The sequence below is a fragment of the Pieris rapae genome, chromosome 6 (genome assembly GCF_905147795.1).
Source record: "Pieris rapae chromosome 6, ilPieRapa1.1, whole genome shotgun sequence".
In the NCBI taxonomy this organism is placed as follows: domain Eukaryota; kingdom Metazoa; phylum Arthropoda; class Insecta; order Lepidoptera; family Pieridae; genus Pieris; species Pieris rapae.
Window position 1 is genome coordinate 7,863,297 of NC_059514.1, and position 22,581 is coordinate 7,885,877.

General features: G+C 31.9%; 1 protein-coding gene across 1 annotated transcript in view; it reads right to left on the minus strand.

Moving 5' to 3' along the window:
* Positions 1-21,781, minus strand: part of LOC110991387 — a 142,673-nt gene extending 120,892 nt beyond the window's left edge. The window contains exon 1 of the mRNA XM_045628631.1: positions 21,438-21,781. The gene's annotated coding sequence lies outside the window, so the exon portion shown is untranslated. The remainder of the gene's footprint in view (positions 1-21,437) is intronic.
* Positions 21,782-22,581: the final 800 nt, after the last annotated feature.

Genomic DNA, 22,581 nt, shown 5'->3' on the forward strand with positions numbered 1-22,581 from the left:
TTCACGATATCTCTCGAACGAATCAACCGATTTTGACCAGTTTGATCGACGTCGTTTTTCAAGCTTAAAGATGGATTAGTTTTTTGAAGTTGATGGATAAAGCCGTTTAAAAGTTATTGCAAAAAACCACTTTCAAAAAAACAAATTGTTATTTTTTTAGATTTTTCAAAATTTCTCAAAATCTATCGGTCCGAATCGGTTCAAATTCACATGAAATCTAATTTTGAGGGAAACGCGGAGAAGGAAATGTAGGCATCACGCAGCTGCACGAACTTTATCGACGAAATTTTGTTATTTCGGCTTGCGGAAATCGTCAGATTATATATTTTTCAATATTCTTGAATTATTTCATTTAAAATAAAAAAAAAATTAGCTACGCTCGAGAATGTCAAGATGACGTTTTTTTTTTACAACTTTGCTGCCCTCCCCTCTCTTTACGTCACTCTCAAATTGTCAGATTAGTGGAATATACACTTTTTAGGATGTGATTAACTCACACTACCTTAATCTGACGCGCTCGAGAATGTCTGATGATCAATTTTTTTTTACTATTCTGATCCTGTATCCTTCACGGGCGGCCTTATATATGGGCCTCATATTTGGTGGAGGTACTTAACCGGGTACAAGGTATCCCCCTGTATATTAATCTGCCGCGCTTGAGTAAATCCCGAAATCCCCTCTTGGGCTCCCCTACTATTAAACGCGTTAGCGTGTCTGAGATAATTAGCGAATTTTTCCTCAGTGTTAAGTATTATGATATTGAATAGAATTAGTGCTTGAGTGTTACCTTGCATTTTCCATAGCAAATGTAACTAACTCAAATTCAAACTCAAAATAACTGTATTCATATAGGTAACCAAGTACACTTATGAAAATCAACAGAAAATATGTTAAATTGATTCTTAATATACATTTACTACCAGTTCGCAAGTCAAGGATATATACCGGGCAAGAAGAACTGGCAAGAAACTCTCCATTATTTGAACTAGAGCGAATCAATACCAAAGATTATTTAAATCATCAAATTTATAAAAAGTTTTACTGATTAATTTCCGTTTAACGACAGTTTCCAATTCATTCAGTAATAATTTTCTAATTTCACTTGGGAGGGACTTATATTAAACCAGTTTCGCTAAAACGTTTGGCTTTCGCCTAAGATGTATGAATCTATTTCGTGTCTTTTGTTTTTTGTCTTATAGGCATTACATTACACACGCTGTCGACTTTTTGGGGTCTAAAGAATGCCCCCATAATGTAAGTAAACATATGTTAATTCCATCGGTGATCAGCACGGGTTCGAAACATCGACTGTCCGCGAACTAATACATATATATATAATACATGCAGAAAACTAATAATATTTCACAACCAGCATCGAAGCGAGAGCTTCACTGTATACGTAACAAAAGTCTAACCGTGCGCATTTGATTAATTAACAAATGATCAGTTTATTTAATTAACAACACACTAATTAGCATACATTTACTGTGACGATAATGGCACTTTTAAATTAAACTAATATTTACTTGTACCTATGTCATAATTCAAGTTGAAGTTACAGTATTTCTAAAATAGACCAAAAAGCTAACAGAGTCAACATTTAGCTTTCATTTCGGTGTTTACTGTTATTCTGAACACAATGTTGGTAACAAAATACGAATAGGACTATTTGCTTTTGTATATTCAAGTGCACATTTCATGTCTTTTATAAGTGTATTTTTATTAATATGCATGGTTCTTCATAAGTTATCATTTTACGTGTCTTTGAATTTTAATGACATTTAACGGCGTACAGATACGGTCCATAACGTGGTAGCTTAAAAGAGATACGAAGGGGCGTTTCTCATAATTTAATGGCGAGCCAATTAAGTTGCAGTGACGATGATAATTAAGTTTACGCGCCTATTTATATTATATTACGGTTTGAGATCAAACTACTATTAAAGGAGTTTTAAAGCGAACATTTAACAGGCTAATAATCTAGCAACAGCTACGTGTACTATAAACGTGTAATAAAATACGTGTAAAAAAACTTTATTTGAAATACTTATACACAAATAAAGCAAGAAATATCAAGTTAATGCAAAAAACAAAGTTCCATATAATTGTCGATCTTAAGATTAAACAAGTGGTAAAAAAACAAGTTCCAGATGACGTAATGTATGACGTCACAACCCACGTCCTCAAATAACATGAAGGCTATTCGTAACAAAATCACGTGCCTATTCATATTTCTATTCAGCGTGTTATATGCAATAATGGTGCTTATGATACATAGAAACTAGAAGGCCAAGCCTATAATAATCCTTAGGCCTATAAAATAAATCCTTTATTCTTCCATATCATAGAAATAGATATAAACACAATTTTAACTTAGATGCTGTCCTTATCCGGGACAAGGCCGCCTCCAACGTTTTCCACCCTCTCGATCCCGTCGGCCCGTCGCTCAATTGTTCTTCCTTTGTTTCTTATTCCTTTTGGACAAGTCCATTCGGTTACTGCTTTAGACCGTCGGTCATCTGTACAACGTGCTACGTGGCCTGCCCATCTTAATATATATATTTCTTGTGTGCGTGTGTATGTGACTGAACTCCTCCTAAACGACTGGACCGATTTAGACGAAATTTTTTGTGTTTGTTCAAGGAGATCTGGGAATGGTTTAGATTCACAATTTTGTACGCTGGACAATGTTTTTTTAATTAATTTTCAATTTATTAGTTGTTGTTGATTTTGGAATGTTTTACATTGGATCCGACAGACGGCGCTACCATCGCAGTGTCAAATTTTAAATAATATTCGAATTTTAATTTTAGTCTGTCCCGAAATTTAAAAAAAGTTTTGTTATCATTGTGTTATATCGTGTGTGACCATGTGCTGGATCGTTAGATATTGTCATAACATTTGAATAATAATTTTCATCAAAGTGGCTTATTAAAAATTGAAATTTTGAAATTAAAGACGTGTAGACAGGACAACGTCTGTCGGATCCGCTAGTATACATATAATTTTAGGTCAAATTGTTCAGCAACAATAATTTTAGAACCAAACCACCTTAAGCAAAAAAGAAGAAAGTGTAAAAGCGTTTCTATTAAAAATTTACGGTCGTCGTATTTTTTTATATCTGAGGTGGAAATGCGTATCCTCTGCAACAATGAAGGTTGTAGAGACGAGAGACAATGAGACTCACTTCAAGCACTGTGGTCTGTGTTATCTAGAGCTATTCCCACTAAACTTGGGTGGAATAAATCAAACTAACAGCGCGCATTGTCACTTTTCAAAAGGTACAACTTTTCTAAATTAAAAATATACATTTTTCAGTCGTTTAATACTTGCCTACTGACTGGTTAATTATTACAATTATTAATTAATTTATCAAAGCAACAACAACACTTTACTCTTTAACATTATTCTTTGTGTCTTATCAAAAGCTTTTGGTTTTAGTGTCTAAATCTTTCCTGTCAATCGTTTTTGGCTGAATTGCATTTTTATGGTAGGGGAGCCCACGATGCTAAATGGGGATTTACTCGAGCGTCGTGGAGACCTATTGGGTTGCAAAGCTTAGATGATAAGAAGAAAAAAATGTTATATGATATATACCTTTTCATCGGTGGGGAAAGCGGCTATAGATGTTTAAATATGTAAAAAAAAACTGTTGCATGGACATACTCGAGCGCGTCAGATATTGATAGCATCAATGTCCTACGTATTTTTAATAATGTACGTATGTTAATCTGATCATTTGCATGATGGGGGTGGTTGTACGTAAGGGTTAAAAATGAAAAAAAAAAAAAATTTAATCGAGCGCGTCAGGTTTTCTAAGGGGGTGTTAAGTGCACCAAAAAAAAAGCTCTCATTCAATAATCTGACGATTTCGAGCTGACGCAAACTCGCAGCCATTATTATAATGTGCAAAAAAAAATCACCATTTTGAAATACTCGAGCGCGTCAGATTAAGATATATATGGTTCAGATTTATATTCTAAACGTACTGTCTCATAATCTGACGATTATCTAGAGGGATTTGCCTGATCTGACAAAAAAAATATTAGAAAAACGGTTCACCCTTTAGGGTGAACCGTTTTTCACCGCCTTTAGGCCATGCCTGCAATTCCATTCCTGGGCGCTTAAAATTGTACTTGTGAGCTCGCTGAGTTCAAAGAAATAATATTTCTATGCGTTTGAGTTCTCCCAGCTCGAAAGTCTGATAGAAGTTTCATAGAACACTATTTTTGAAATTTTCAAACCCCAATAACTTTTGAATGGATCAAGCAATTTTCTCGCGGTTGACGGCAATCGACGCATTTTTTTAAGCTCTAATTATTTAATTTCATCAAAAACGATAATCCGATATGAAATGTCGAAGTTATGTGATAGAAACACTTTTTTCGGTTTTCTTTCGTTCACGATATCTCTCGAACGAATCAACCTATTTTGACCAGTTTGGTGGCGATCGACGTCGTTTTTCAAGCTTAAAGATGGATTAGTTTTTTGAAGTTGATGGATAAAGCCGTTTAAAAGTTATTGCAAAAAAACACTTTCAAAAAAACAAATTGTAATTTTTTTAGATTTTTCAAAATTTCTCAAAATCTATCGGTCCCCATCGGTTCAAATTCACATGAAATCTAATTTTGAGGGAAGCGCGGAGAAGGAAATGTAGGCATCACGCAGCTGCACGCGTTTATCGCACGAACTTTATCGACGAAATTTTGTTATTTCGGCTTGCGGAAATCGTCAGATTATATATTTTTCAATATTCTTGAATTATTTCATTCAAAATAAAAAAAAAATTAGCTACGCTCGAGAATGTCAAGATGACGTTTTTTTTTACAACTTTGCTGCCCTCCCCTCTCTTTACGTCACTCTCAAATTGTCAGATTAGTGGAATATACACTTTTTAGGATGTGATTAACTCACACTACCTTAATCTGACGCGCTCGAGAATGTCTGATGATCAATTTTTTTTTTACTAATCTGATCCTGTATCCTTCACGGGTGGCCTTATATATGGGCCTCATATTTGGTGGAGGTACTTAACCGGGTACAAGGTATCCCCCTGTATATTAATCTGCCGCGCTTGAGTAAATCCCGAAATCCCCTCTTGGGCTCCCCTACTAACCGTCCGTAAATCATTGCTTTACCGACACCAAATATCGGTAACATTTTTACATATATTTATAGTAAGTTTGGTGAGAATTTTATTACTTAATTAACTTAGTCAAGTCAGTTATTACGAAAGGAGTTTTTATTTAAAAAAATTACTCGAACACTGGCAATACCTGGCAGACCCATTAATGAAGTAAAAAGTATTTATTCAAAAAATGTGTAATTAACATGTAATAAATTTTAATTTACAGTTTAACGGGTACTTAAGCATAAGCATAATAATTAACCCTTATAATTAAACACATCACGCCCACTTAGGTTAATTCCGTCCATAAAATTTTATAAATACATGCAATTACACGTTTAGCAGTAATAGAACCTGTTTAGATGTTTCTGTACGAAGCACCTAAAGTGTTACAAGTCAACATTTAGCATAATTAAATAAATAAAAAAAAGAGACTACTGCACTTTTAAAGTATTTGTTTAATTTCGGATTCCTCTATCGCATGTTAATATAAATTTATTCACATTATTAAATGCATTTGCAGATTATAAGCTATCGAGATATAAAGACTATTTTAAGAAGATCTCGATTATCTGGCTTTCTAGGCAAACGCAAACTTAAACAAAACATCTGCGTCATTCCTTATCAGTAGTGCATCACACTTTCATAATAATAATAATTTTAAAAGTCGTAGAACTTTTACGTAGTATCACTTTTTAGCTTTTTAACATTTTAAGACTTAGTTGATCTGTATCCTAAATACCAGCTCGAGTCATAGATAAACCGATGACCAAACAAACTTGTTTCTACAATAACGAATCTTCAGTTATTTACCAATACTGCGATACTTGTTGTATAGTAATATAAATTTTCTTGTTACTGTCATATATTCAGAAACACGTACGCGCTCATAGTTTTTCAAAATCACTCATTTTATACTCCTTAAACCAAAAAATAAATATATAGAAACTCTTTTAAATTGGTATGCAATTATCACTATTTTTATTAATAATTTAAATAAACACTAAGAGTTTTTACAGTACACAAAACTTTTGAAATCTAATTATTTGTATTTTATTATATATATATTAGATGTCGCAGACTTATAGACGAATACGTTAATTGTAGCTTCGCTATTTATTTAGGTCAAGGATAATCCATGAGGGTTTATTACTTTTAATATTCTGCAAATATTTTATCAACACATTGATCATGCTACAGTTTAATAAGAAGACACACAAAGTAGGTACTAGTAAGGAATCTAACGCTCAAACCCAATAATCTCAATCTGTTTTTGACCAGCTAAGATCATCTTAATCCAATAACAATTAAATTTTCTCTGAACCTCCGCAATGTGGGGGAACTGTGCTAACAAATCCATAAGACTAATATCTAGAGATCTACCTTTTAAAGTGTCCTGATGTATGTTCGATCAATGTATACGATCTTGTATGGAGTATTTTCAACAATGCAATGATTATCCTTGAGAACTCATTTCACACGTCTATTTAATAAACAGTAAGAAAATAAAAATAATAATCCTCTCCCAAGCCGGCTGGTCACCGTGAGGGAAAAAGACTATTACCCTTCAAATCCCAAAATAAAAAATAATTCTCTCAAAATAGTCAATCGCCAAAAAGACAATCAGCACCTGTATATTGCAACAATTAATACTCTCACTCTAAGAAAGGAAGAAAGCCTTACTGAGCTAATATTAGCAATTGAAAAAATTCACTGGTCCATTATAGGCCTTAGCGAAGTTCGGAGGCTAGGAGAAGAAATAGAAGACCATGGTAATTTTGTATTTTATTTTAAAGGCGAAACATCAGGCAAATATGGAGTCGGATTTCTTATAAAAAAAGAACTTCGAAAGAATATCGAGGAGTTCTTGGGAATATCTGAACGAATTGCTATTCTGAACATTACAATGCCACAATCGAACGCAAAATGGTCTATAGTACAGATTTACTGCCCTACGGAACAAGCCAGTAACGCCGATGTGGATTCCTTCTACGCAGATCTTAGAAGAGCTATATTAAATTATACACATAAAAATCTCATTGTTGTGGAAATGGGTGGGACACATCGCAAGAGGTACAGAAAAGTGGAGCAAAAAACTGCTTAACAGGTGCCCAAGGTACAGCAAGCGCAAAAGAGGGAGACAACTGAGAAGGTGGATTGACCACATTAAAGAAACGGCAGGTGGTACATGGCAGAGAGTGGCACAGTGTAGAGAGGAATGGCGGGATTTGGAGGAGGCCTTTGCCAAAAAAGGGCACACAGATGCACCAGATTTAGATTAATATGAAAATTTGTTTAAATGTATATAAAATATGTAAGTATCTGAATAAAGGCTATTATTATTATTATTATTATTAAGAAAATAAGGATATGACCCCAATTATGATGCTTTGATGCTGTTTCGAGTATAAAGCAAACAAAAGAAACAGGCAGTATGTGCAAACGTACGTAACTCGTAAGTTCATATTCCTATTCGCATGTCGAGCTATAATCTTGCTTTGACAACTTCAATTAGAAATTTCAATTTTTGAAACCATAATTAGTTTGAGTATTTGTGTGTAAACATGCAGTTCCTAGGGGATGCTTACAGTAATAGATAAATATAATATTCACTCACTGACTCACTCATTCACCATTCACACATTTGCACCCACACACTTACTCATGCACTCAGGCGTATTGATAACGGTAAAAAAAAGATAAATGAAATAAGGTTAAATAATGTAATTATTTTAAGTAATTAAGAATTAAGTTTGTTTATGGAAGAGCTGGGAACCCTGACACAGGTATTTTTTTATTTAAAAAAGGGTTTCCAAATCTTATACATAGGAATGAAAATGTAATTTACTTAAAATAAAATAAACACTTTTTATTACTATTATTTATTATTATTATTATATTTAATATTCAGACAGAACAAAGCTATTAGCGGTAAGCAGTTTTTCCAATGATATTGATAATAGCGATCTTCAGCCGCAGAGCTCCTGTCTGCTTGAGCATCATGAGTATTTTTAAATTTGGGGTTTGATTTATTATACCACATATTTATAGCCTTGGATGTTCTGCGCATCTTTCACTCACTTAACAGATGCAGCGCCTACTCTAAATTGATAAATATTGTATTTTAGTCCTAAATAACGTGGACAGATGTTGATATTTAAATAACTAGTCCTATATGTGTTGTGTTAACATTTAATTATAACGTAAGTTCACCTTACTTAAATAATTATTAAACAATATAAATTTTCTATTCAATAGTCTACTTGTTATTCAAGATAAGATAACTTTCATAATGAAGTCGTCCTTTATATGCGTGAGTCGCTGATATATGTATAGCATTAATACAAACAGTAACATTACTACTGTCAAAATAATTTGAGTTTTTATGTCATGTAACCCGCCTTAGTATTTTTTTATATTATTTATTGCTTATAAAATGTCAAAGTTTTGTCTTTCCTATATTTTTTTATAGAACAGTGAGCATTTCCACTTGCTGACATACGTCTCTCGCTTCATGATTTTCACCATGCTCGTCGGTTATGGGTACTTTTAACTATCATGTCTAGTACATTCTGGAATTTACCCAGGTATGTACCCTACCCGACTTGACCAGCAACGATTGTCTTATACAATGTCTTCCTATTCATCCTTTCATATAGCCACACCTCCTATTATTTTTCGTATCCTTGTCAATAAGTGATTTTGTAACATTTATAATTACGAAATATACGTTATTGCATCGAAAAAGCTTTTTAAACCAATAAGCGGTACATAACATCACTCATCAACGTAACATCACATTCCCTTGATAATAAATTAAATTAAACCCACGCCATATACGTAATTCTGAAACGATATTTTCAATCCATTATATATCACACTCATGTTTACCACAATTTTACGATTAAATATTAGTTAAATCAAATAATAGTTAACGTTAAATATCCTCTGTGGTGCAATTGTACGTGATAGTTAATCGACATTTTGGATAATATTAAAAAATATAATGTTTAAACGCCAGCCTTTTGATGAATTTTCTAGACTTTGCTAAAGTCTTTTTAAATAGACAACTTTAAATTAGCTTTCATTAGGGTTATAGTTACTGGACTGTATTATATCGAAATTAATTCTTTCTCGATTATTATTACACTATTTAAGACGATGTAAAATTACTTACTACTGAATAAAATAGTTATTTTACCGTTTACTAAGTTCAGTACTTTTAAAGAAAAACACATTTTTAACGGATTTAAGTTATGTATTATTGTAAACTTATTTTCTACAGCTGTGATACTTTTTTGACATTCAACACCTTTTGTCTTCAGTCACCGTGACCAAGCACGCTGTAAAGCACGCGAAACGTCGGATAAATTTAAAATTATGTTTAAATGAGTATAAGTTTACACACATAAGAACGCTTATATGCAAACAATAAAATTTGCGGTGGTAGAACTTGGATGAACTTATATTTCCGTAAATTGGGTTCACTCAATAGAAGGTCTTTTAATCTCAATTAAATATTGCCTGCACTTTCTATATTTTGTGGGAGTCTATTATACAATTTTCCAATGCCATTAAAAACGTACACTATAGATGTTAACGACGAACGAACCTGAACCATAATTCTAGAATGGAATCATGTTTTGCAATTAAAGCGATTGTTCTTTAGGGCGCACGTGTTTAGTGCAATGTCCCATCCGGTCGATTTCACTCATATTTTTATCATAGTACGTCCACACAGACTGATTATTCAGTAGCGAGTAATGACTTCATGAGTACGACTCACTTTGGTGTAGTTACTACCGCGAGATATGCTCTTAGGGCACAGACAAGTAACCTTTTGGCCAACCACAATTTTGCTTTACGGGAACTGAAATTAATTTATTATTCTCCAAAGCACACAGATATATAGTTTACACACCGTGTTTGTTACAATGTTGTTTCCAAAAACAATGGACACCATATCGTAACAAATATCCTTCTATAATTTAAGTGCATTTTTAATACGGCCACAAATTTTGAAATCAACACCTTCCCCAAACCCCTCAACAACAAACCACAGTTGACATTTAACTAACGATTTTTTTGTTACAAAGTGCGAAAAATAAAAAATTTACGTCTTACGATCTGAAAAGATATATGAAAAATATACTTCCTGAATGAAAATTCGATTTAGAATTTCCTTATTATAAGCATATCAAACCCAGCAGTAAAAGTTCAACAAATAGATCCTGATAAAATACAGTTAACGTTTGAGTTTGTCTGGCAAACAGTTCAAAGTGACAAACGAGGTACTCGTAGATTTGCCGGTTTCAAATAACTGAAAGTTGAAGCCAATTCGAACGCGTTAGTTCATTCAAACTTTTTCTATTGCGCTCTTACTTTTATTTTACACCGTTGCGCAGCGTTTTACATTTTGTTTATATGTACGTAAATCTGACTAAGTAAATTATTTATTAAAATCTTTATTGAGAGCTGACAGCTGACATTTTCGAAAGCCAAGACGAAACGTTGCGTTCGATTGTGATTGGTCAATTAACATGACGTATTATGTCGCGTATTAGATCTGTTCAGACACTACAGATTAGATCTGATACGCGACATAATACGTCACGTTAATTGACCAATCACATTCGAACGCAACGTTTTCCAACGTTTCCATTTCTGTTTCGTTTGACCAATAAGGGTAAAACAGAATGTACAATCTGTATAACTGTGAAACTCACTAACTCAAACTCCAAATTTACCAATACAAGTTTCTTCGCGCTATAATCGAAATAGTTTACAAGTAGTTTAGTGTACGAAAATCATAAACCAAATGGTACTCGATTATTGACACAAATGCTGCCTTTCATGAATGAAACGGAAATTGTGTTGATTTAGTGCTATAAGTTATTAAAACTTACGATAAAACCTACAGGTTGTCGATGAATTATATACTACATAACACCTAAACGTATGTCCAAAATTTTAGTTTATATTTAATTTAATACTTAATATTATTTAAAAACTTGCTTTACCTCCTTTTTCACGTGTCTCATACACAACATACATACTCATACAGACACACACAGATTTAAATTAAAAGTGAGAAAAATGTACTTGAGATAAAAATAAGATAATAAGTATTATAAAGTACATGTAGCATGTCGACTATAACATATTAATTTTAATAGTATTGTAACAATTTTAATGCCTACTATCTGTCATTGATTTACGCGAAAACCTTTCAATAAAAGGGAATTTATTGCATTATTTACATAAATTCTGTACTTCTCTACTATTTTCAAGAGGATATAAAACTATTTAATCAAGTATGACACCATTTATTCGAAACTTAAAGTTAAGTGATTAATCGGGAGATAATCTTAACCCGTCAAGCACTTGATTAACGGCACAAACTTATACCTCTCGAAGTTGAAGCCTTTATGAATAAAACGTGGCGGAAAGTCGGTGTGAAGTTTTCTTGTTAACTTTTCATTAATTGCCAGCAGCCAATGTGAATTTTATAGCGTAGTTGGATACGCTTTACGAACATTTTCATGTTAAGGTTTTCCTTGTCATATGATATTCACCTCAGGCATCAAGACTTTATACTGTCTTTTATATTGAGTAATAAGAAACTTGTCAAGAAAATTAATCTATTATTGTATAAAATCCTTGTCTTGCTGCATGAATGGCTATTACTGTGGACTGCAACTATTGATATTTTGTAACCATTAAAAGGTTTTTCTTGTCATTTTATATTTACTTCAGCTATCAAAAGAATATATTTTTATTATAAAATGATAAATTAGAAACGTGCCGATAAAAAGCAGACATCAGCTTATGTGAAGCCCCATAACCTTTAGTATATATATATATATACTAAAGGGTGTATATATTATATAATTGGGTGTAGAGATTTTTATATTATTTTATATACTTCCGCGTCTCTTTAATTGGTATTTATTGAAGTATGTATGACTGACTAAATAGAATTTATAATAAAGGCATATTTTATTATATGAATACATTTTTTTCCAACTCGCACCCCTCTGCTTATTAGCCTTGTATCTTTTTTCATAATAATTATAAGTATTTATGTCGTCTTATGTGAAATCTGCCCTCTGCTGATATATTTGTAAATAGTTATGATTTTCTCGGTGAAATTATTGTACAAACCAAATATTCATACTCTATATTTTATTTCTTCTTCCTCACTATTTTCGTTTATTCTTATTGAAAAAAAGGATGTAAGTAAAATATGTGCTGAGCCACAGTGCTTATTCTATCAAATATAATATAAACTTTTTTACCGTAAATTTAGTCAGACTTGCACGTGAAGAACAAAAGTTTAAATAGCAATTGGATTGTTATCATACAATTAAAAACGTAAATGCGGTACCGAAAACTCATAACAAACTAATATATATTTAAAATAGTTTTATATAATTTTTTTGAGTTATGTTGAATAATTATACAATTAGATGGTTCCACCACCACTCTTATTATTCAGCATTTTGCAGCTTATCAACAAATTAATAAAAATATCCTTAACAAATACATTTCAAACGAATTTTAAACTATATTATATAACTGGAAATAATGCCTATGACCGAGCAATAAGTACGTTTTACGTAATAAGTCGTGTTATCGTGTTAATTATTTAAATGATAATACAGGTAATTTTTTCCATTTTGCTGAATCGTCGCCCACAGACTTTGTTTTAAATGTTGCGGTATTTTAAAATTGAATTTTAAATGTGATTCGATTAAACTTTACTAGATTAAAATTATTAAAACGGTGGTTTACTTAATACTATCACAATTTTCTACAGACTCTCTCTGCTCTTTGCTCTTTGATTTACATTAAGTACCTATTATATAATTGTTGTTTTAGATTTTTGTGGAAAGCGCATTTCAGCGATTTCATAAAAACATTTTAAATTAAGTAAGTAATTAATTTTAAAGAATAATAAAATCTAAATCATGTATATATTTCATTTTAAAATCACAGTGGCCTGTATTAATTTAACAATAGTCTTTTCAAGTCAAATATAAATAAGTATATATAAAAAAATTGAGCAAAATCTACGAATAGTATCAATAGCAAATGCCTTTTTAAAACCCAAACGTTATTAATGTTTGAATAATTACATAACTTAGTTGTTACACACTAAACGTCAAACTTCAAGCGCCATGAAAACAATAATTAATAAGTTTAATACCTAAATGGAATGTGGATTTTGTTACAAGCCAGCACAAACTATGCACTAACTCTGGACGAAATTCTGAAAAGTTCGCTGTTACAAGCTTTATGTTAATAACTTCGACTATTTGCAATGCTTATAAGCACTTATTAGATTCATGTATTTAAATATTTTATATAAAATTCTAGCTGCCCCCGCGAACTTCGTTTCTCCTTAATGAGATTTTACTGAGCCTACCTGTTTAGTACATACCAATATGGAACATTTTGCTATGCTATCCCAGAGCCTGTAGATTTTTCGGAATGAAATCTTTTTGTTGGTCACAGGTCGTTCTGTGAATTTTTCTTTGTATAAACCTCAGAATTCACAACATAAGTTTTTAATAATGAAATAAAAAAATAGGGGTTGATTGTAAAGGGTTGAAAATTCAGGGTTATATGTATTTACTAATGTTGTATCATAAAAAAATAAACAATTTTTTTTATCTAGATGTAATTCATGTTAATCAACAATATATGAAAATGATCCTTATTATTTGGTGTTCTAATGAAAGTCTTAAGCCGCAAAAACTTTCCTTGTTAGGATATTATTTAGTTTAATACTTTAGAAAATCGTTACATGTTCATATTCCATGATCATAACTTTAGCATTATTAACAACACATTAAGTACATTCTGAATAGATTATTAATTTTTAAATTTAATCGCAATTTAAATCGCTTTATTACAAGATTTCAATTATAAAATACAAATTATAACTCGGTCCCTACGTTTCGTATATATGTACCTATACCCTTGGCCATGCAGTATTTTTCCTTTAACTTATATTTGTCCTCTCGCGAGTCAAAGATCTATGAAAAGCACTTTGGACATTCTTTTCTATCGATCGACGTCTAGTAGCAATAATGACTGGAATTTTATTTAAATAAAGAAATAACAACGAACAAATAGAACAGAACAAATATTCTAGAACGAAAACGGCATGGTCTTATTTTTTAGAAAGTGAAAATTTAAAATTGGAATGCCTAATATCAGATTTAAAACCGAATTAAATGTGTCTGATAAAAAAACAATATGTCAAATTATATTCACTATGAACAGAAATAATTCCATGCATGGAACCCTCGTTAAATTTTTAGCACCAGGAAAGGAGCTATCATCAGCACCTGAAGGTAAACAGTAAAAAAAACAGAAGTGACAACCTTGATTGACTAATTAACGGCGTTGTCATTTTATTATGTGAACCCTAGTCTTATATTGCAAACACTAAAAGCGTGTTCAAACCAAGCAAACAACACGCTACAAATGAAATTGTTATCATAAAAGGAACGATAAAAGAAGCACGAACGAACAGATTACATATTGAAATGTTTTTAAATAACAAATAAACAAGCAGAGATTAAATCTGCAATATCTTAAACTTATATGAATTATGTTAATTATTTAATAAATCGATAAACTATAAGATATTGGATATAAAGTATTTAGCAAATTCGTAAAGCCGATGTGGTAATACATATTAAAACTCTTATCTGTTGTCTTTTGCTATTATTACCGTAAACATTACTATTGTGTTTATATAAATATATATATAGTACACAACTTTAAATTATTAATTGCTGTTTACGTATCCGTCATTTATATTCCAAAAGCCTTGATTCCCAGCAAAACGCAATAAACCCAAAGGTAAACAAGGACGTATATTATATTGCGTAGAAAACTCAAACGCAGTTAACGATTCTATAAAAAATATTTAATATATGTATATGCTTTTTTTAATAAACACAGGGATTAAAGTTTATCAGAAATATTGGATAAAAATTATAATTGTTTAAAATTGAATTTTGCGGACAATTTTGGTATTACGCTATATTTATGTGATTTATAAAATTTAACTGATGTTAATTTGTAATACTATATTGAAGCTAAAATATATATTATTATAACTGTTTACAATCAATAATAAACTAACGCGAGAGTCAGTCAATCAAATCAGTTGAAAAAATACACCAACAGCGCCCTTGGCCTCAGTCTTCTGTTTCCTCAATTATTTTCCTCATAAGCAAAGTGAAGTGATCCTTTTGTTGGTTGAATACTGATTACTGCTACCTGATTGTGATAGCGTGGTTCTTAAATTTGTTGGTATGCGTTCCTTCCAAAGAATTTCGAATCAATTTGACTTAGGGTTCTTTAATATGAGGGCGTATCAATTCCTTAAAGTCCGGCAACACACTTGCGAGCTTTCTGGGAATGTGAGTGTCCATGGGTGGTATCACTTAACATCGGCTGAGACTCCTACCTGCTTGCCTCCTGTTATATAAAAAATTACTGTGTTTCTTTATTTATTTATTGAGTTTACGACATCATACATAATTCTAAGTCTGATTATTTTACAAAAACTTACAAATGTATGACAAGAATGGCAAACATAAGTTTTACAAAAAAAGAAATTAATAAATTAAAACATATACAAGATAAGATATGCACATCATAAAAAGGATAATTCCATTAATTGTTGTTATTATTATGCAAAAACCATAAACCGATGCGAGCGTATTTGGGGATTAGGTAAAATTATCAAACTTTTTTTTGAAATAGTCTAAAGGTGCACTAATTACACTTTCCGGAACCCTATTCCAGTAGGCCACTACTCAATTTGGGAGAGTTACAGTTTAAAAGAACTATCACTTATATGTGTATTTTCACTTACCCAAAAATCTCAATTCCTGACACATTTTACTGGCCAGTAAAGATTTTATAGGTTTCAATGAGATTTCCTCTTAATTGCCAACTTCGTAAATCAGTAAGATCAACGCTTTCAGACGTTCATTATAAGGTTTGTTCCTAAGTGCTCTAGCCATTTTCATGGCTTTTCTTTGAATCCTTTCAAGCAAATATCCCTTATGTAATAAGGATCCCAAATGCTGTAGGTATACTCTAATAGTGGTCTAATGCAATATTAATATCAAGAGTGTAGTGTGAAGCATTTCTATTATTTTTTTCACTAAATAGAGCATGTAATTGCTCCGTAAATATATTCTGTATACGTAACTATATAAATATTTATATTCATACAAAACCACAGCTAGCTGCTAGTGTAAGGGCATAGACTTGCAACTTCCATAGACGAACTCCTCAGGCATTCAGCCAAGTAACAAAGTTACTCCTAATATTAATTTACTTGCCAACAGCTTCATTTAATTAACACATCTTGGCTACATTTATTACGGCGTTTACATACGTGAGAAACTGTATGTGTGATTAACTGGAAACTCTGAATGTGTTGTGAAGAATTGTTTGGGTTGATCCCTGCTGCCTCGTTTCAACACCAAACGAGCTATATCAAGTCAAATTTTTATCAACATCACCTTAAAAACAGATTAATGGCTTCACTTTCTTTTGTGCACTAGCGAACTCAGTAATCGACTCCCGTTGTCTTCGGTGAGATACGATCTCCAACTATTCAAAGTATGAGAGTATTCCCCTTTTAAAGGCAACGGCACTAAAAAAAGGTGTCCATAGGCTGCGTGACTGCCCCTTTTAGGCGCCCCGTAGGTTCGTTTGCCCCCTATTATACAAAAATATATAAAACCTCAAGAGAGCATACTCGTTTACGTGAAGAAAGCAATTGTTATTTGCAGTGCTCAGTACAAAAGCCCTACTGCTTTAATAAAGATTTTTTCTTAGTAAATGTTTCCTTCTCTCTTAATATCTACGCGCCGTGTAATCGCTGTAGGAGTGTCCAATTGCAGGCCATTCGGGTTCAATTAGACCAGATGAAGTTTAGTCTTACATCTTCGAAAGTAGACCGTTTTAATCTGCGACAAGTTATATATGTGCATTAGGTACTCCAAAGAGCAGGTTTGGTCTACTGGCGATCTTATAAACATCGTGAGTAAACCGGCATGCCTTAGACCCAAAAAATCAGCGTATGTCAAGCTCAGAATGCTGTTCACCTATTCAAAAAAACGTATGTGTACTTAGGTACACGCGTTAGAAGTTATATTTCTTTGGCGTAATAAGATAAAAATCTTTAAAAGAAATGTATTCTACGTTTGTAAAAAAAACGACACTCACTATGGAAAAAAAAGTCGAATATAGCTAATTTCAGGGTTTCGGTATTATATTATGGTGTGCGCGCGCATCGTAAAAATTGACTCTCATCATTTTTCCTTAACGCGCCACAAGAAGTACCTATAACTTCAAAAACAATAGTCACTTGTTTGATTAGCGTAGTAGCCCCACCGGTTTAGATTTTTGCAAATTAAGTAAGTAGGTCTAGGAAAATAATTGGATATGAGAACGTAATTGAGAATGTACGTAGGATTGAAAGGTGCCAATTTCAAATGTTCGAAATAAATTCACTGAACTACGAATATCAATGTGAAGGATAAAAGTTATTGATATGAATCTCGCAAAACGAATGTCCGCCAGTCAGATCCGATAAAATATTCCGTAAATCCGATCTCAGTCCAGAGTGTTTCAAACAGTTAAGCTACAAAAAACGCACACATAATTTTTTTCCGATAATTTTATTTGAAATATACTTATCATAAATTACTTTTAAGTTTAATAAAATAGCCTGACTATAATATATATAAGAATATAGTTTTTTTAGTTCAAACACTTTGCTTAAAAGTTTCGTTTCCACGTTCAAATAACGCCAACACTTTAAATTCATTTGAAATAAATATACAGATCATATATTATTGAAACTAGATCGCTGCAAAATAAGAAGCATGTCAAAATGTCTGAATGTCGAGGCCTGAAATACAGTTTTAATGAAATGACACAAAAACATAAACACCATAGACGACGTATGTTTATAACACGTTGTTTATGGCTGAATGAATAAGTGTATGACGAAGGCAGCTTAAAAACGTGCAGATAAATATCATTTGATAAATCGTCTGATAAAAGAGATCGACTTGAGAAAGTAAATTGCCTTTTAAGCAGTCAATTAAATAATGAATAAAAATCCGCTTTAGAATCCGTTTGTTTGCACTAATTTTAGATCAAGTCTTCGCATGTTATTAAATCAAACAATCGATTTAATCGACTTATCTACATAGTGCACAGACATATTAAAATCTAAACAAAAAGCTAGAGCAGAAAACTACAGAAAATACAGCCTTACGAGCTGAATGCAAGACAATATAAAACCTTTTTTGTGTAATTTTGGTTTTATTTTTACTTGTAGGTACTAATGTGTGAAACGTTGTGGTAGTGTTATAAAACATGTAGCCAGTACTGTTTAAGTTTGTCTTACAGATGTACATGGACATTTTCGTGATATATGAATTAATTATTGTTATCATCGTTTTCTATTATTATAATATTTAAAATGTTTGAAAAAATTAACAAAATAAACATTTGCTATATTTTATTCTGTAAATACAATCAGTTTCATTGATTTTTGTGCATGAATGACAAGTCTTTCGTGCTTGCCAACCCTAAAAAACTATTGTCGGAAGGGATTAAAAAAAATATATACGTGTGATTTCTCGTTCATCATACGCGGCAGTATATTTTGTTTTTAAGGGGTAAAAATAATAAGCGATTTTGAATACTACTAGAATTGCCTACTTACGGTTTTATTCATAAACTTACTATACGTTTGAGCTAAAAAAAATCTTGACAATTATTTTATATTACACGCGCTGTCGATTTTCTCACGATGTCGAACTAATGTAAAAAAGAAATTCCATTGATGCATTGAATTTGAATACACGCCCTCAGGGTTATTAGACTTACAAGCAAACAGTAGGCAAAAGTTTTTCTTTATTTGTCATATAAAAAATAAAATATCATGGTAATTTCTCGTATAGTAGAAGGTAGGATGTGAAACGGGATTGTATGCATTTACTCCACATAACCAGTGTAATCTCCAAATGGTTAGCGACAAATGGAAGTGTAAATTACTAATTGCTGACCTGATAACACAATTTAACGTACAGATTACGAGTTTGCCTTTCCACATGAATTCTGACAGTAAATTAATGATAGAGTTTAGTATAAGTTTAATTAATTGTTTTGTAATTGTGTATTTCTAGTAACAAGGTTTAGGCTTTAGGCTATGTATTTTTGATTGAATTTTGCCATAGATATTTTCTGCTACCGCTACGTATGGACACATGGAACATGGAACACATCGGCGCTTTATTTGATACGCAAAGATAACTTAATGCCCTTTTTGAAAGTTAAAAAAATAAATTGAGAGACCTAATCGTTATTAAAAATGTAACTAAATATATATTGAATTGATTTTATACGTTGGTCACGTGACACAAAACGATCACAGATTAGTATCTGTGATCGTTCTGAGCCAAATCTATAAATTATCTATTTAAAAATTACTTATAAGTAACTTATTAATATATATAGATAATTTACAAACTTATGAAGATTGTCTTAACAGTTTGCATTAAATCACGTTTAATTCGTATGTGTTACTATGCGTTTGTTAATTAAAACTGTTTTCATACGAATTGTCTTTGTAGAGACATTGACTTTACATAGAATACGTATTTCTATGCAAATAATGGTTGATGGAGACTCTCCGGACAAATGTTGGAATATTCGAAATAGACGTAGAAATTCATATTAGACATTGCATTAGTTGAAACAAATATATAGTTTTTTATATAAATATACTTTTTTTTCTTCGGTTTTTATCATATTAGGTACGTAGGACTAGTAAATTTAAATTCGGTGATCAATTCAAAGGCAAAATAGTTTAATAAATAGATACATTGTGTATTTACTAAATTTCGTTTATTAATACAGGTTTTATTATTTTATACATCGATTCGTTTGGTAAGGCAATGACACAGTCTTACGATTTAGAAGATAAGATCGAAAAATTAATGGATATGCGAATAGATTTCTTTATTTTTTTCTTTCAATTAACCTCATAAGCTTTTATTTTAATTTTTAACTACTTTTTATAAATACTTGCCAATTCACTTTTTATTTAATATCTTCGCTTTGGCTAATTCTCCGACTATATTTAGTAACTTATATTCTTATAGATGTTATCATTAGCAAAATAACACTTGTAGCTTACTTTTACTTTTCTTTCAGGTTCCTTGTAACTGTCTAAGTGTATTATATAATATGTAATCTGCTATAGGACATATGAAAAACTATACACCTTTAGACCTTAATTCTGACTTTTATTTATATTTTGTTGATTTATTTAAATAACGATTCCCTTATGCTGGTTGCTGACATGAAAATTCGCACTGAAAACCTGGTAATTATATTATACACTTAAAATAAAAAAAATCATATTGCTAAAAGCAGTATTTGTTTCGTTTCATTCCAAAGCTTGAAGCCATTAAAAAATAAAAATCAGAATGAACCATCGCCCACACAAACCCACGTGTGTCTAAAACCAACATTTGCTTGCGCGATTCAGATGCGCAGTACTCCAATAAACCTACGGGGTCCTAAACAAAGAAGTCTCAATCAATTGAGGTCATAGTGTCCCGTTTCTAGTCCTAGTACTACAATTATATGCACTTTAATAGTTTAGAAGCACTAACTGCGCTTGTGGTTGTGGTGACGCGGCAAAAGAAAAACGCGCAATACTTATACGCCAAAAAAAGGACAGACATATTACAAAGTAACTAGCCAGAAAGGGATAAACTGAGTCATTTTGAAAGCTGATAAAGAACAGAGGGGAACCATATTATGGCGCGACTCCGAACATAAATTAAGCTTTAATTTAAAAAAAATCTACTCTGCTTACGAGAAAGCTTTATGCCATTGTTCTGTCATAAAAGGCGTTACAGTATTAGAAAGTCTTGTTAGATGTCTATTGTAATTCTAATTAAGCGTAAGTCATCTAATGAAATCTACGTGTAAAATTTAGTTAATGAACCGTAGATTTCGTAAGATGTCTCAAGGTTTTGGCCTCCAACAATGAAACGAATAAAATATCAAAGCTTAATGAAGCTTACATTGAGATTTTATTAAGACAAGGTCTCGTAGAATGTACTCAGATATGTTTAATTCCTGTATATATATCAAATGTAGACGTGAAGTCAGGGAACGAGTCTTGTGTGTTCCTTTCTTTATGAACGTTTTGTAAAATTAAATTTTTTAATATTTTTACCTATAGGTCCAAGTAAGTGCAATGCAATCCATCATCGAATCCTTATCCAATTGCGGCACGCACACAAGTTGGCCGAACGCACACTAGCGCAATCCTTACACGAAGGGAAAATCTTCACACACGACACAGATAAACATGTCAACTGCTAGACATTGTTACCCTAATGTCTTACGTTATTCACCACTAAATCACTATAATGCACATTTTATAACACAAACAATACACAAGAACACAGAAACACACAATTATTTCACAATATCACTCGCGTCCGAGTCACGATCAAGCGTTTCGATTAAAATACGCGTTTATGTTGTAAAGTCGATTCGGCGACTGTACTCCCCGCCCTGTTCCAGAGGCGAATGGCGACGCCATATTGAATGCAGTGTTGCCAACTCTTTGAGGAAAAACGCGCTGCCAAAGATTTGAAAAAGCTTATGAATTAAAATGTATATATAATGGATCAAGAAATGGACTGTCATGTTCATTTGAATAACAATATAGCATAAATATACATAACAAAATACACAATGTTGAAAATCAGTGGAAAATGAGAAACTATGAATTTTATCGTTAACTAAACTATTGATGAAATTTCTGAGATTATATTTTGTAAGAGCTAATGATTCAGAGTTCTTTCTTGTTAACTATGTTAAAAGTTGGATTAAAATTAAAGAAAGCTGATTAAGTTGTCATAATACTATTAGATACCTATTATTCAATATTATGTGCTTTAACCAGCGCTTAAAGCGCTGCATTCGCCAACCGAGGTAACTCAAGCATCTATCGGCAAGCATTGGAACAAATATTCCGTAACTTACATTTTATCAATAAGTTTACTCAAAATAACATAAGACTATTATTAAAATATTCAGTTATACAATACACTTGAGCTTAGATGAATTTGCAGCTATAAAGACATTTTATAAGATATTTTTTAAGTTACAAGTTAGCCGCATACTGTAGAGTTTAGCTCAACATCAAGTGGTTATGTACAGAACCGGTAGAGTGCGTTGTAAACCATTTTAGGTCAATTCTTATTTATTCATTATCTTAAATTTTTATACATTGTAATTATGAGTGTGAAATAATTATGATTTTAAATGGGGCATGGGTAAATATAATACTGCGTCCGTATTAATGATAT